Genomic DNA, 15,655 nt, shown 5'->3' on the forward strand with positions numbered 1-15,655 from the left:
AGAGAAGAGAAGAGAAGAGAAGAGAAGAGAAGAGAAGAGAAGAGGAGAAGACAATTTCCAGAGAATCAGTAGCCATGATTTTTAGCCAGTTGAAATTCCACTAGAATATTCAATGTTGGGATGAGAAACTTGTTATGGAGGGAATGCTGGGTCTGTCTTCTGCTCTGCTATGTTGGTATGTCACTCAGACAGAAAAATGGTTTCTGCTGGTGCTTTCCAGCCCCTGCATGACTCCAACAAAACAAGGTTCCCTCACTGTGAGTCCTTTGCTCACCAAGAAGTACCCACGCTTGCAACAGAAGAATACAGCTGTATTTTCCTAAGTGTCTGGAACACCTAATCTAAGTGATTAAATTTTGTCACTATTTTGTAGGAAAAAGGAAACTTAGAAAAAAAAATAATAAGGTGTTTCTGGATTTTCTACCCAAGTTCTCCATGGCTTGTTTGTTTATTTCTGCATCGCTGGATACTTACATGATTGGTGTGTCTGCGTCAAGGACCTGCTTTGTGTTGCACATTTGAGTGTGCTCAGAATTTCTGTGTATGAAAACAAGCCTTTCCTCCACCAACTCTTCCCTGGAATTTCCAATTATTTGTCCATTCTAGTACAGCTACTGTATAAACTTCTGCATGATGCGTTTTGTGGGATAACTTGCTACATTCTGCCTCCATCAGAATCAGCTTTCAACCAGTTTGAAAGCTAATTTTCTCTTCAAAACAGCACAAGAAGTGCAACGTGTTCCTCTCTTGGCACCCTGAACGTCTGCCACGTAGCTGTCCGTTTTGTTAGGATACTAACAACGTCACAGCACTGCTCAGGCTATCTGGTGGTTTCAGAACTTCCAGTCTGATTTATGGATATACAAATACGTGGGCTCCCATCTGGGACAAGTCTTCCCTTGCATTTCAAGATCAATCCAAAAGATGTAAGTGCCTTAAAAATCTGCGTGGCTTTTAGAATGTATTTGAGAACCACGACCAAGGTGCTCATTGTCTCTGAAGAGTGCTCAAAGAGATTTAACTTGGTGACACACCTATCTGTTATGTATGTTACCTCCTGGTGCATGACGAGGTCATTTTGGGATGGTGAGCCTAATCAGGCACCTCACTGTGCTGGCTGGACATACCCCAGGAATCTACAACAGGACAGCTTCAGCTGTCAGGTAGGCAACAACTGAACTGTGGCACCTCCTGAATTAGGTGCTAGTCAAGCAGTTCATTTAATTTCAATCTAAGCTGCAGATGTAGGTAGTTGTGCTGCAGTCCTTTGTGGTGCCAAAGTCCTCTCTTGGATGTAGTTCCAGGTGAGGCTGCATGTACCTTGCTACCCATGTGCTGCAGTCAGCTCTGTTCTCGCAAGGGCCATACCCTTCTTGTTTATATTTTTAGTGATCTACTCCAGAAGAGAATTTCATGTAGCTGGCTTATTAAATTTTCTGTCTTCATCAGCTCATTTGCAGACCTGGAGATCCAACTCTTAAAAAAAAAAAACATAGAAATACTTTTAAGAGTTGCTTGCATCTGGTTCCAGAAGCTAAAACAGGAGAAATCTTCTAGCGCATGTGTCAGCACATTTATTTTCTACCCAGCAATCAGCTGTATAATCTGGACATAACCCAATTAATCTTACCTGATGGGGAACTTCCTATTCTGCTTTTCCATTAACTCTCTAAAAGGTTATTATTCTACCTAATCCTTTGTTTAGTCCCAAAACAGCCTAAATAAGAGCCGTCTTGTGGTGTGGGTTGGTGGTGTTTTTTTTATATATATATTATTTATTTATTATTATTATTTTTTTATTAGTAGTATATTTTTTTTTGTCTGTGGCTGTTGGTTGCTTCTGAGTTCAGGAAGTATTCCACATCCCACAGGGGAGAAGCACATAACTGGACTATTTGGCATCAGTGAGCTATTTGTGTATTTGAAGGATTCATTTACAAAGGCAAGAAGGACTGCTCTGAAAACTGTTTTAATGGAAACAGGGTGGAGAGGTGAGAGAAGCTTGTGGTAAATATGAATGGGAGAATGAGCAGCACCCCCCGCGCCCCATTTACCCATTGTGGTTGTGTGGTTATCATGCTTTCTGTCATGCAGCTTGAGTTATTTTTTCTCTTATTTCTGCCAGCATTGCATGTTTGAATTCCAGCAGGGCACATGGATTATGATTTTTCAAGTCTGGAAAGGTTATTTGGACTTGAGAGTCAAGTGATTTGATAGTCAAAGGGGAAAGGGAGGTGGGGATGGCGTGCATCCTGTTGGATTTGATCTGAGATCTCTGTCATCAGTGGAGGAAGGCAGGCATCATGGAAAAGCTAAGAACAGTATATCTAGCAGGCATAAACTTTCATTTCATGGGTATCTTGGCTACTTGGGTTTCTGATATCTCAGTTGAAATATGGTTATTCTGGATTAAAATGTATGTGATAAACATGAGTCGATAATAGAATGTTTCACAGAATGAAGAAGGAAATGTATCTCTGCTGTCATTTCAGGATCACATGCTGCATACATCACAACATTACTGTAGGTGAGCAGCGCTGCTACTGAGACAAACTGATGGTTCATTGGCTTTTGGTTTGACACAGGTGAAGTTGGCTTGTGGTCATCATAAGATACAGGCACAGCAGAGCTATGCCTTCAACTCTTCCACCTACAGAAACCGTTTGGGTCTCATGGTCTGGATCTGGATGCTTTATGCTGACTGTATTAAAAGACCGCAGGACCACTGAGGGTTTCTAATAGCTCCAAACCAAGTGTCCAGGAACCCACTGTGCAACCCGGCTCCACAGATTCTCCCTGTACCATCAAAGGGATGTGCTCCAAGTGCTGCAGATGCTCTGGTAAATCCCTCTGCCCATGGGGAAGCTTAGAATGGCAGATGCCTTGCCCAAGGGCTGTTGGCTGACACTGGGCCCTCTAGCTTTGAGAGGGGGACGAGGGTGCTTAAAACTGCTTGAACTTCCTCCTCCTTACCCTCATTATTTGCAATTTCTGTGCTGCAAAATGCATTGCTTTTCAGTGAGGTGATAGCTCCTGTGTCCTCTTGCAAGCAGGAGCTCACTGAAGTAGCTTTGAAAACAGCCGTCCGTATCTGTAGGGCAGCAGTGCTTACTGGCTTCTGGCCCATCCCTCTGTGGCACCAGCATATATGTCTGTGCTTCTTTTTCTTCCCCTTTCAGTGCCCTCTGTTAGCTTTTTAGATGGGAAGCTGTCTTTCACCCTGTTAGTGAACCTTTGGCATAATGGCACACTCATTCCCACTGGGGTCTGTAAACACTGTAATAGTGGAACTATTTCTGTATGTGCTTTCTTCCGTCTGGACACTTGGAAAGCTCCAAGCCTGTTTTTTCTTTCTTAATAAAAATAACTAGTTGTGCTGCATCAGTATGTATCAGCAGCAGCAACAACAACCTCACACCAGTAATGCCTGATCTTTCCTTGCAGCAAAAACGATTGATTTGGTATCAGAACAGTAAATATTTGAGAGCTGTAATAGCTACACCAGAAGAATTCACTACATTTAATAATGTTTTGATTTTATTTTCTGCTAAGATTTTCTAAAGCAAAAGAAAACAGGAATACTAGATGCACAATTGTGAAGAATCCAGCCCAAATTAAAGTATTTGCCTTTGTTATTAAGGAAAAAAAATCAACACACTTTCAAAATCTGGAATGTGGGACCTGTTGGCTGCATCCAGTGGGCAGAGAAGGGAAATAACTTCTCCTTTCACTCCAACTCATTCATTAATTGATGGTGATGTCAGGCCATAAGAACATAGCCAGACCACGCAAGGACTAAAGTATTAGCTGTTTTCCCTGGTGCCCAAGATCCCAAAGTATAAACCTAATAACTGGACATGTCCTTCAGTTGTGAGATTTCCTGTTATTTTGAAGACACTTCCATTACATCTTTCAATAGTACAAGCCTGATTTAATGCTGTTTTAGGAAGAAATTGCTATCTAATGGAGTAGGCCAGGTACATAGGAAACAACAGCTGAGTAGAGGGGTTTTGACTCCAGATGGGTACTGAGTTAATTTGCTTTTTCCTCTTGGTTATACAAACCCAAGGAACCTGTGGACCTTGCAGTGCGTGTGGGGGGGAAGTAATCATACATTCTTTTCTTGAATCATGTACAATGCTGTGTTTAAGTCTGTAACAGTAGGCCTGCTCTTGAATGGGAGTTTTGGGATACTAACATGATCCCAATTTGTGACAGTAGTAACATACGCATTACTGAGGGAACAGGGACAAATTGAAATACAGATGAAATTACACTGGGTAGCAGAAGCACAGTGTTTCATTTCTTAAATATGTTTTCCAGCTAAAGATAGTTTTAACGTCCATTTATATACTTGAAAAGTGATATTTATTATAATTGTTTTAAGATTTTTAAACAAGAAAATGAATGTTTTTTTCCAAATATTTATAAGACATTGCTGTGAAGATTTAGACCTTTCAACCTCGGTAAGAAAAATTATATCAAACTGTTGAAGCAAAATTTTGTATTTCATTGCTAAACAGTTCTTTCAGTTTGGGATGTTCTGAATGAACATAAGCATAATTACTCTTCTCTGATTTTTTTTATAACCTTTTTTCCTGTGCCACTTCCTCTTGTGTACTCCTTTAAGCATATTAAAAATAAATGTTTAACTACTTTTTTTTTTTTTTTTTTAACTGAACAGATTTTGATTAATAACAATTTTAATTGCAGCAACCAGGAAAGTTCCCTGGAAGAATGCACCTCTGATGAATAGCTGCCTGCCCATCCCTGAAGCTGCAAACATCCTGAAAGCCCAATCCAGAAAGACGTTTTTGTAAGGTAGGCACATACCAGTATCTTCACTGATATTGAAAAATCAAACACCCGTCGTTTTTTCTTGCTTTAGCTCATCTGTGTTTTGAGTGGCAGTAAACAGAATCTCAGTCCTCAGCAGAAAATGAAAACTGTACAGTGATTAATGATGAGATGCTTTAAGCTTACAAATCATAAGGGTAACCCTACGAACATGTACTGAGCAAACCCCAAAGCACACAGCTTTAACACAAGGGACCATGTCAAAAATAAGCGCTTCTGCTCAAACTTGTCTACTCCTTACTGTCCATGAACAGCATGGAGATGCTCAAATCCAGTCTTCCAAGGTCTGTATTTGTCACATAATTACTGCTGGTAATATTTTGATGATGGATGTTGTGTTGTGTATACTTACAAATGTTATTGGTCTTTCTAGTGCTCACATTTCCCATTTCAACACAGATTTCTGGGAATCTAAACCATAATTCAGTTACCAAGACCATGTGTTTCTGCTAGCATCTAGGTGACAGAAATAAAGATTTCACAGAACTCCTTAAATATGTATCAAATATACATATACATATATATATTTTCCCTTAAGCTTTTTAGGAACATTTTATTTTTTCCAAGAATCCTTCCTGACCAGAGCAGGGAAAAATGTAGCTCAGAAGTGACCGTACTCTGCCTCATGGCAGTCTGACAATCCTGTCTCAGGTTTCCTGCTTCTCAGGTGCCATTTTCCCATTTGGCTTTCAGTCATCTCATTGAAAAGTTGATTCTGACATTCGAACCACCTCCAGCATGACTCAGTGCACAAATGCTGTTGACATTGCTAGGTGATGTTTAATTGTCTCACTGTGACTCCCATTGCTGTCAATCAGGAAGGTATGTGCAGAGAGTGATTTGGCTCAAGAAGGGCCATGCAAAAGTCCAGCAGCATCACTGGCAGTAGGAAATCATTGTGGAGCTCCAGTCAACTCCAAACCCAAGGGCTTCGGTGCTACTTTCTGCAGCCAGGTCAGGGTACAGAGTTTGGCTCTCATGACCAAACACAATCCCATCCCTTGCAGCACGCTCCATTTCATACTCTGCTGTGGGCAGCAGCAAGGGTGTTCTCTTCTGCCTTGCCACCCAGGAACTCTCGCTGCTGTCTTTGTGTCTTCTGCCTCAGTCCTCCAGGGCAGAGATAAATTGGAAAGATGCCAAAAACGTTCCCATCTCATGCTGATTTTAGATATATGGATCAGCAGAAAAATAAACTTTTGTGTATGTTGTATACATGCTGCTTGCTTCTAGGATGGCATTCTCAAAGCCCTCTGGTGACGTTTGGACTTAAGCTCTCCTTGAGAGCCAGTGGGAGCTTGCTAAGAGTCTGATGTCTGCAGCTGTTTAAGAAGAGTTAAGGTTTTATTGTTTTATCTTACCAAAACATACCGCGTGTGATGCATTTCCTTCAGATCTCCTGTCAGTGCTTTGTGCTAGAGGCAGTTTTGTATGAGCAATGGAATTGGGAAGCTGGGGATGAGGAGTGGAGGCACCTCGTGTCTTCTGGGGCTAGGGGGAAGAGGGCTGACAGCGCAGGCTGCCTATCTGTATGGTGCCAACCCTAGGAAGCTGCATCAAGAAGTTGAATCAGATATTCTGGGATGCAAATGAATGAGATTTAGGACTCTGATCTGCATGAGCCAAAGAAAAATTTTTCATCCCATTCATGCCAGTGACTTGAATTCAGCTTCCTGGCACCCAACTACAGTGTCCTTTGCATCCTCAGGCTGTGTAGAGTGCAAGGAGGTTGTTTCCCACACATACAAAATGTATACAGAGCTGCCTGCTCTGTCTGAGAGCAAAGGGAGGGTCGATACTTCGAGCTCCTGGCTTCCTCTGACTCCTGTTCATGTTTGTCTCAGGATTTTTATAAAAAATACTAGTGTCACTGGCATGACAAGGATTAGCTGTGAGACCCTAACAACTTGCATTTAATAAATTGCAGTTTTCCTATGATACAGAGCATCTTGCAGTGCAATGAAATACCCCCCTTATTGGTCTGCTAGTCCTTAAATAATTTCTCCAACTCAGTTTATGTCTTTCTCTTGCCAACTTGGAGACTTATATTGCTTTTTCAGTTAAATCATCGGCTCCTAATGATCCAGCTGAATTTTTATGCCCAACCTATCCCCCAGGAGACTTTTATATACACTGTAATGATATTGTTTGCTTGGGCGCTAGCAGTTAAGTGTTCTAGCACCTCATTTTATAGTCTTTGGTGCATTTCTGAGAGAAAAAGCGCTTAGGCTATTTATGAGAGATGAGGGTGGCCATTGTATTAAGGCTGTGACCACGAAGCAAGTGCTCAGCTTTATTTAGATGCTCAAAACTTTACCTGTAATTAACATTCCTCCCTATACTGGGCAGGTTACCTCTCCTTTGTCGGTGTCACTGCTGCATCACTGATGCCATTATCACAGCCAACAGGAGCAAAGGGACTGGAAGCTGGGCACTGGCAGATGTATTGCAACAGGGCATCTTGACGTGATGGATCCCAGACAGCCTCTTGCTGTGTCTGCTCAGCTTGCAGGCTCTTTAGGATGTCTCCCGCAGCCTATCTGTTGTATCTGATGCTGTATTAAGTGTGAAGCTGAAGTAAGACAACTAAATTGCTGTTTTAGATAGGGGTTTCATTGTTTCTTTGTTTTGGTTGATTTTATTTGTTTGTTGGAAAACCATAGTGTTCCTGGGCTGTCAGAAATAGAATTGCCATCATAAACCAGCAATGTCAGAGGTTTCCAGTCCAAGAACCCCCAAATAAATAGATAAATAAATTACTAGCAGAGCCCTTGCTAGGAGGCACAGCTTTCATGGCTTTGCTTGTTTCTTTCTGTTCTTGCTTCGATCTTGGCTCACACCTTGAGGCCAGGTACCTACCGCAGGAGCACCGAGGCCCTGCTAGGTCTGTACCTCCCCTTCCTGGCAGGGAGGCCCTCCTTTACTTGTGCATCTGCTAAGTTGCTCATCAGCCTTTCTTCTTAGCATCGTTTCCCCTGGCACATGGCACAGGGAGTATGCGTTCATCACTCCTGCCACGAAGCATTGGTGGATAAGCAAGCTACGTGACCTACTTGCTAGCTTGGCAGCAGCTATCTCAGGGCAAGGGACCTAAGGACGGTGTGTGTTTCTGTCCTTTCTTTTTTGAGTTTTTCACCAAGACTCAACAGTTCCTGCAGACAGCTGGAAACAATTTTCTTACAATGCAGCATTATAAACTTGCAGCCTATAGTCCAAAACAGGTAAATAACATCCTCTTTTTGATTTCAGAAGTCTGTTTCACTTGGGGGGGGGGGGGATGTATTATGCAAAAAGAGTTTTTATAGACCGCTGACACATCTTCCTTCCTCAGAATGTCTTTATTTTCAAAGCACTCAGATCATCTCACAGGCTAAATCTCTCTTTTGAAGTCTGAATTCCTGCCCAGCCATGCGATTCAGTGTACCACTAATTTTGAGGACATATTGAGGTGTTACAGAGCAAGGTATTATTAAACGAGGAAGATGGCAAAGATTTAGAGAGTCGTGTTTTGTTTCAGTACAGGAATATGTGTGCTGTGTGCATGTAAAGCAGTAGTAATTGGTGCTCTCTGCAGGAAGCAGGATTGAGATTTCTGTGAATAATTTAAATTTCTTCCCCAAACTCATTATTTCCCCTTTCCTTGTGTTGCAGCCTATGTTCTTCATTTACTTGGTAGAGTTCTGTGGTGCTTTGAGAAGTGCTGTATAAATAATAGGCTAACGATCCCTATTCATCTAGCCTTGTTCATGCTGTTTGAGATCATTAGGCGGACACTGGGCCCCCTCCTACCCGTGTCAAATTGCTGTGTGATTTCTAAATAATGATTTTGTGCCATATAACTTAGAGAGGTTAACAGAAACTCCTGGACTGTAAATATAATATTGGTACTTGGGTATAGTAAACGTGTCATGAAAGTCTGCGTTACGTAGCACAGTCCCTGGTATTGAATATGGAGATCACAAATGATTTGCAGTCGCTATATTACAACGTCCAGGACAAGATTTGCACAGCATCAGTGTTGTGCTACTTCCCATTAAAATCAAAGGGAGTTTTTCCACTGGCTGCAATTAAAGCAGCTGTGCAGCACTGAGCTGGAGGGCTAAAGGCACGTCCTTCCAATCACAGGTAATTCAATCAAACCAGTTTGTACTCTTGTTTGTTTACTTTTTGAATGGATACCACATGCAGCTGCAGGGAAAAAGAGCAAAGCAAGTCAATTTGATCATCTCCTGTTCATTTCCTGACACTGTCTGCAATGATAGAGCAATTTATATTTATTGACAGGAGATGAACACTTTGTGGATGTGAAGTTATGACCATCACAAAACACCCTTTTAACTGTACCACAGCAATTCATTAAGTTGAAACCCTAAGTTATAAATTAATAACTCTAACCCAGAAACAGTCAGAGGAGCCTACTCGTGGGCTTGAAGTGGTGTTTCTCTATCTGGACTGGAGGGAGCTTTCAAGGTGAGCGTGTGCAGTAGGCTTCATTTCTCTGATTAGTCAGATAGCTACAGGTAAATGTTTTGGACTTGGGGTGGGGAGGAGGGAGATTTGCCAGAGAGGGAAAAACTTGAAAAATCAGCTCCAAGTGTGATAGAGCTCTGCTTTCTTGGGAACTGCAACCCTTGACTGGTGGCCACATCAAGCAGTATTTCTGTGAAAAGCACCTTCAGGATTTTCAAACAGAAGATCTCATAGTTTTCAGTGGACTACTGCATGTGCAGTTTGTTGCATGAAGCTGTAGGTGACAGGTAAGAGGCAGGCCTGTACCCTTTTGTGAAGTGCGGACGTGGGAACACCGTGCTGTGAAAGCAGAAGATGGTAGGCAGTTTCCCAAGGACACAAAGTTCACGGGGCTAGGCTTGCCTCTCTGCTTCCTCAGCAGCATTTGCATTTACTCGCTGCTTAGAACAAAAGTTGGCTGAAGGGCAGGGATTGTAAAATAAAATGTTCCTAAAGCATACCTGAGAACTTGTGATGGCGTAGAGGAGAATGACATCCAAATTGATGCCTCCACAGTGGCAAAGAGGGCAGCAGGAGCTCAGCCACTTTAATTAGGCACTGGAGAATCTGCTACCAGAGCACACTGTAAGAAACCAGGCTGCATAGTTCAGGCTACTTGTTATTAACAGGGTAGCCTGCAGGGGCCCTGGGCTTGCAGCAAAAGTTTGTTTATAATGCAGCACATTCTCCCACTCTGCCATAAGGGAAGTCTGGATGGGGTTTAGAAATCATATTTAACTCTTTGCTAGGCCTAGTCTATGCTTAAAGTAGAGTCCTGGACTCCACTCTTCTCCTAACCTTGCCTTCTTTTCCTTTTTAGTTTTCTGACCTGAAACTAATTTCCTATGAATTGTGTGGATCACACACACTCTTGTGAATAAGACAGAACAAAACAGTTCATTTTGCTTGGGAACTTCAGAATCCCCAGTCTGATGGGGAAAGGTGTGTGAGCAAAACCTTGGTAGGTAGAAGATCCTGCTGCCCTTAGGCTGTAGAGCTCCTTATATATGTGTAAACATATGAATATATATATATAAATACATACACATTTATAAAAGAAAAAAAGGGGGGGATTTGAATGTGCAGAGGGTGATCAGTCATGCAGGCTTCTGTGATCCTTTTGGATGAAACAAATAATCTTAATCTCTGTGTTTGTATGAGAGGGAACAGCAGTATTTATTCAGCAGGTGTGTGGGCACACTCGCTCTGAAGCACACAAAGAATAATAAACCTGTATTTACAAACCCGAGGAAGCCTGCGCTGAAGTCAACATGTTAAGGTTCTGAGAGCTGCTCGAGGGATGATTTGCATTGAGTGCTTTCTCCCAGGTTTGCCGAGACAGCGAAAGGTGTTGACATAACATGTGTTTGAAACATTGCTTACACTTTCTTACATGAAACTTCGGCTTCTGTTTCGAAGTTTGCCATATGCTGAGCTGAAACAGAAAAACACTTTAAAAAAAAAAAATACTTAAAAATCCCTTGTCAGATGCTTTGCTAGATGAGAGGAAAGACAAGAAACCAAGTACAGTACGCAGAGAGCTGACTTCCACCCATTAAAATTGTAAATTTACGGTCTATTACTCACAAATTTAACTAGACAGAGAAGATCAATATCAGAACTCTGCTACCACATTAGTTGCTGTATACTCCAGCGAAGAATAACACGATTTTGTGAAACTCTTTGGGAGAAGTCAGGAGCTGGACTTCAAAGAGGTCTTTATTCGGTAGGAGGTTATGCTGTGTAAGACTAGAGAACGCTGCTTAGCGGAAAGAGGTAATTAGAAAGCAGTAATAAATGCCACTGCTCCAGCAGCATGGAAAAATGTAAAACACTATCACTGTGTGCAGCAGGCTGCAAAATGAGAGAGCTGTACAGGAAATAATGGTTCAGAAAATTGGTGTGTTAATGGATAACGGAAGGGAGGACTGCTCCACCTTCTCATTGCTTGGGATTTTGTCCTGAGGAGGCCAATGGAAAATGCTGAAAGAGGGGAAGCGCTTCAAAAACCCATGTGTTCCCTTTGCAGGCAGGAGGAAATTGGAAGAAAGCCTACATTCCCACTGAGTGATGGACAGCCTTCTCTCTTGTCCTGCATGGCTGGTTTCTTTTCCCTGCAATCTCTTTATTTGATCTTGAGTTGAGATGGGATATTTTCCATCCGACGTGCGTCTTCGCCTGTAAAAATGGGGGTGGTGGTGGTGAAGGCATATAAGGTCTGTATTACTCACTTGAGCAGATCAGATGTGCATGTTCTTTCAAGGTTTAATGGTTTCAGGTGAAAAAGTTTTGCAAAGAACTCCCAGATAAAGAAATAGCACAGAGTGTGGGCCCCTGCTCTTTTTAACTACCACAGCCAGTTTCCCAAGACCCCAGTTGTTACATCAGCTCTGTTTTTCTCCTAAGCATACAAGGGCTACCTGAGGGGACCAGAAAGCCACCAGGCCTGTGAAGCTGTGTTCAGATCAAGCTCCCTTTCTGGGAAGAAAGATGTCAGCTTTTGCAAGATGAATCACTGCTTTCTCTGCGCTCAGCAGTGGGACATGTAATAAGTGATGAAAGAGCTGATGAGAGCACACATGCTGTCCCGTGACGCTAGTAAGTGGTCAGAGGAGTTTTGCTTGTGATTTGCAGTCACCACGGCGTTAAAGGAAACCAAGAGCTGGACAAAGGCTGGGGTGCTTGCTTTACATCATCATACTATTCTACCCTCCATTCATAAGGGCTCTAATTATGCAAAAAAAAAAGGTAAACAGTGCTTATATTTTCTCCACACAGTGTTAAGTAGGATTGCTGTTGTGCTGTTGAGATTTCTCAGGTCTAACTATAGATATTTATTTTATGGGGAAGACAAGATGATTAACTTAGTCAACTAAGAGTGAGCCTCCATACAGACAGCCTTCTGTGCCAGCCTGGAGTGAGAAATGAATAGGGTGTCTGTATGTGTCAGGGTTTGCATGACATATCTCTTTAAAACCTTTCAAGTTTTAAAGACCCTACCTTAAAAACTATTTGGAAGTTATTAAATGTCATCATGTGTCACTGAATTTATTTTATTTTCGTGTAAGTTTAAAAGTTCACAGATGTTCTAGTCACTTCAGCTTTTGTCCTGTGCCTTGCTGTGGCTGCCATGCAATTTTCTTTGTTTCTTTTTAGTTCTTTGGTTACACGTGTGACAGAACAGTCTTAAAATGTGACACTGTCCATCAGTCGAACTTGCCTCTTTTAGATTTGCTAAACCTGGTTGTTGGTGTTGAGTGACTTGCAAATGCTTAGAACAGTGATTTTTATTTATTTTTTTTCCTCACGTTCTCCTTCCTCTGGTGAGAATTCATGGCTTTTGTGGTTCCTTTTGAGCACTGCATATTTATCGAGGTCCCTTTTATTTCCTTTTGCATTGCACAGAGTACTGCAGCTTTAAATTGCACTATCACAGGTGGCAGCTGGACCTGATTCAATTCTAAGTGACTGTAAATAAACCTCCATATTTCAATAGAGTAAAAATTGTATTACTATTTTTGCACAAATAGGCAAGACAGCAGCCATGTTTATTTATCACGGTGTGAAGATAGCTGTACAAATTTATAGCTTTTCCTCTGTAGCATAGGTGCTTTCACCCAGTTGCCCTAATTCAGTCTTCGAGTCCTTCTGTGTCAGAGTAGAGCATGCAAGTCACCCAACCTCACCTCCTACACATGTGGCATCTATTCTAAGCTAGGTTTCATGGCTTCGGTGTTTTGTAGAGGTTATCATACCTTGTGGGCCTGTATCTACAGAGAATAAGCCTGGACAGCAAGCTTGGAGAATGGGTCAGATTTCTCCCTGGCAGCTTTAGCAGGTAGGGTAGGATCCATCTCCCCATACCTTTATTTTGATGGTACGCAAGTAAGCTCCAGTTCAGACATAGACTCTTATTAAGAAAAAATCTACTGAATGAAAGAGGCTGGGACTGTTCAGGAACTGTTATTATACAGGTATTATACTTCAGTACAAGGTTTTGGATTGCTCTGGGACCTTGTAAGATTTGGCTTTTAAAGAAAACTTTCTGTATGACAAGGAGGCTCTCACATGTTCCTCTCTTCATGTGCTCAGTCAGAGGTAAGTTGGTTGTGCTGATGCTACGGGAAACAACACGAGAGGGACACTTGCAGCAAAGCCTGAAAATACATGTGATCTCCTTGTCCAGAAAGAAAAAGGAAATATAATCCAGAACAAACCGTTAAAACAGTGACCAGGGGTATTCTTGGATCCAACTGCAACCTAAGCTTCAAGGGGCAGCAGGGATCTGGTGTTTTTCTTTGCAAAGGTTCCACTAGAATGGAAGTGGTGAGCATGTGACAAAGCCAAGAGCAGGAAACTGCGGGACTTGAAACTTTAATAAGCCATACAGCTTTCTGCAGAGTTCATTGCTTCTTCTAGGTCCCAGTGGCAGCTACTTGCCTGTCCAGGTATTGAATAAAGATGTACTCAACGAGTCCAGTGGCAGAAACTGCCTGCTTCCTCCTACATGCTGTTACTGTGGGGAGATGCTTGCTGGTAAACTCTTTTGCACTGAAAGCAAGGCTTATGTTGTGTGTTCTCTATTTAGACACGTCTCCTGCATTTGCAGGTCCCATGGCTGGAGGAACTGCTCTTTTAAATCTTCCTGAGCTGCAGCCTAGCACTGTCCCTGGTGTAGGACCTGAGAGTAGGAGCCAGCTTTTGGGAGAGCAGATAGGTGGTAAATCCAGCCAACAGCTGTGACAAAACTGTACAGTAGCATCATTATAATAATGTTTTAAAATATTCCTGTATCACTTACATGGATTTTTTTCATCTCACACTTTGAAAATAACCTCTGATCATCTGTGGAAATGCATCTAAATGGAATCTACATGTTTCCCTTGGACATAGAGTTTTGGCTAGAGCTTTCTAAAGAAAAATGAAAATCAGACAAAAGACCCTTATCCTTTGATAATGGTTCTGTTTCAGTGATGTCTTTTAATTATGCTTGCTGGCTGTGTAAACTTAATTGCATTAGAGGCTGCTAATTATCTGATTAGGAAATGCTTGGCTGTAATGGCTTATTTTAATGAATTGACTATGTATGCACGTGATTTTTAGTTGTTTAGCTGTTAGCTCAAATTGTTAAACTCTTTAAGATGCTTTGTCTTTTTTTTTTTTTATCTAGTATATGAAACATATACATTTTTGTCTACCTGTAAATAACCATATTTCTGTCTCTCATGCTTATTTTGGTCACCTTTCCACCCTTCTTCCCAGCCCAAAAACCTCTGCTGCCTCTAAGTCATCCATTAGGTCATGAGACTTCATAGTTAGAAGCTGAATTCTGTATAGATAATCCAAAGAAGGACAAAGTGGGGTATTCTGCTTCTCTGAACTGCCTGAGATAGCATCGGGTTTGCCAGAAATTGCATGAGAAAAGAAGATGGCACAGAGCTAGCATCTTCTGGCTAATGAATTCCAGAGGATTTGGTCCTTCAGGTCATCTTGCATGTCTGGATTGTTTGGCTGAATGAGGGCTCTTATCTCCAGCCTAGGGGTCACGGCCAAGTGATACCATGAGAATAAGAAGCAGGGGTGTGAGCCTGATGAATCTCATTTCTCCAGCTGCTTATGTTAGTTCTTGGGAACACGGCGAATTATAAATCTGTAAGGAGAGTCATGCCCAGGAACATTTCTGAACAACTGTCCAAGCTAAAGTAAGGCATTTGTTCCGTGGTTTCAATTGATTTTCAATGAGTGATGTCTTAAAACACTTCTTGCCCTTTTGGACACTTGCTGAGTGCCAGGGGGATTTTGAAGTCATTGCAGAAATGATGATAAAGGAGATGAGATTAAATGAAGGAAGTTCAAGATGTTTAAAACTCCCCTATTCATTTAACCTTTCCAAAGTGGCATATGAGCTACCCATACGGTTTTGAAGTTATAGAAAACAAACAAAACCAAGAAAACAAATAAAAAAGGCACTTTGGCATATATTGAGAATTGTTATCTATGCCTTACCTAGGGTAACTCTCCAGCTAGAATTTTCCATGTCGGTAATGCTGAAGGAAATGTGTGCTCTGAAAGCGAAATATAATTACGTCATGCAGCAGGTTTTTTGCCTCTGATTAGGAGCCAGGGATAGTATAAAGCCTGAGTGTGCTGCTCAGAAATAACAGCAAAGTAATGATAGCGTCTGGAAGTTTATCTTAATGTATAGATGCTGGGTAAACTGTCTGTGAAGAGATAAAGTGTTTGTGTTTGTGCAACTGTCTGCACCTACCTGGGTATTCTGGTAACCGAT

At 41.8% G+C, this 15,655-nt stretch overlaps 1 long non-coding RNA gene across 1 annotated transcript in view; it reads left to right on the forward strand.

Moving 5' to 3' along the window:
- The window catches only part of LOC118157212, a 25,782-nt gene extending 11,978 nt beyond the window's left edge, over positions 1–13,804 (forward strand). The window contains exons 2-4 of the long non-coding RNA XR_004746581.1: positions 4,714–4,821; positions 13,341–13,464; positions 13,553–13,804. This is a non-coding gene — a long non-coding RNA (uncharacterized LOC118157212). The remainder of the gene's footprint in view (positions 1–4,713; positions 4,822–13,340; positions 13,465–13,552) is intronic.
- The last annotated feature ends 1,851 nt before the right edge of the window (positions 13,805–15,655 follow it).

The sequence above is a fragment of the Oxyura jamaicensis genome, assembly GCF_011077185.1.
Source record: "Oxyura jamaicensis isolate SHBP4307 breed ruddy duck chromosome 4 unlocalized genomic scaffold, BPBGC_Ojam_1.0 oxy4_random_OJ72816, whole genome shotgun sequence".
NCBI classification, from domain to species: domain Eukaryota; kingdom Metazoa; phylum Chordata; class Aves; order Anseriformes; family Anatidae; genus Oxyura; species Oxyura jamaicensis.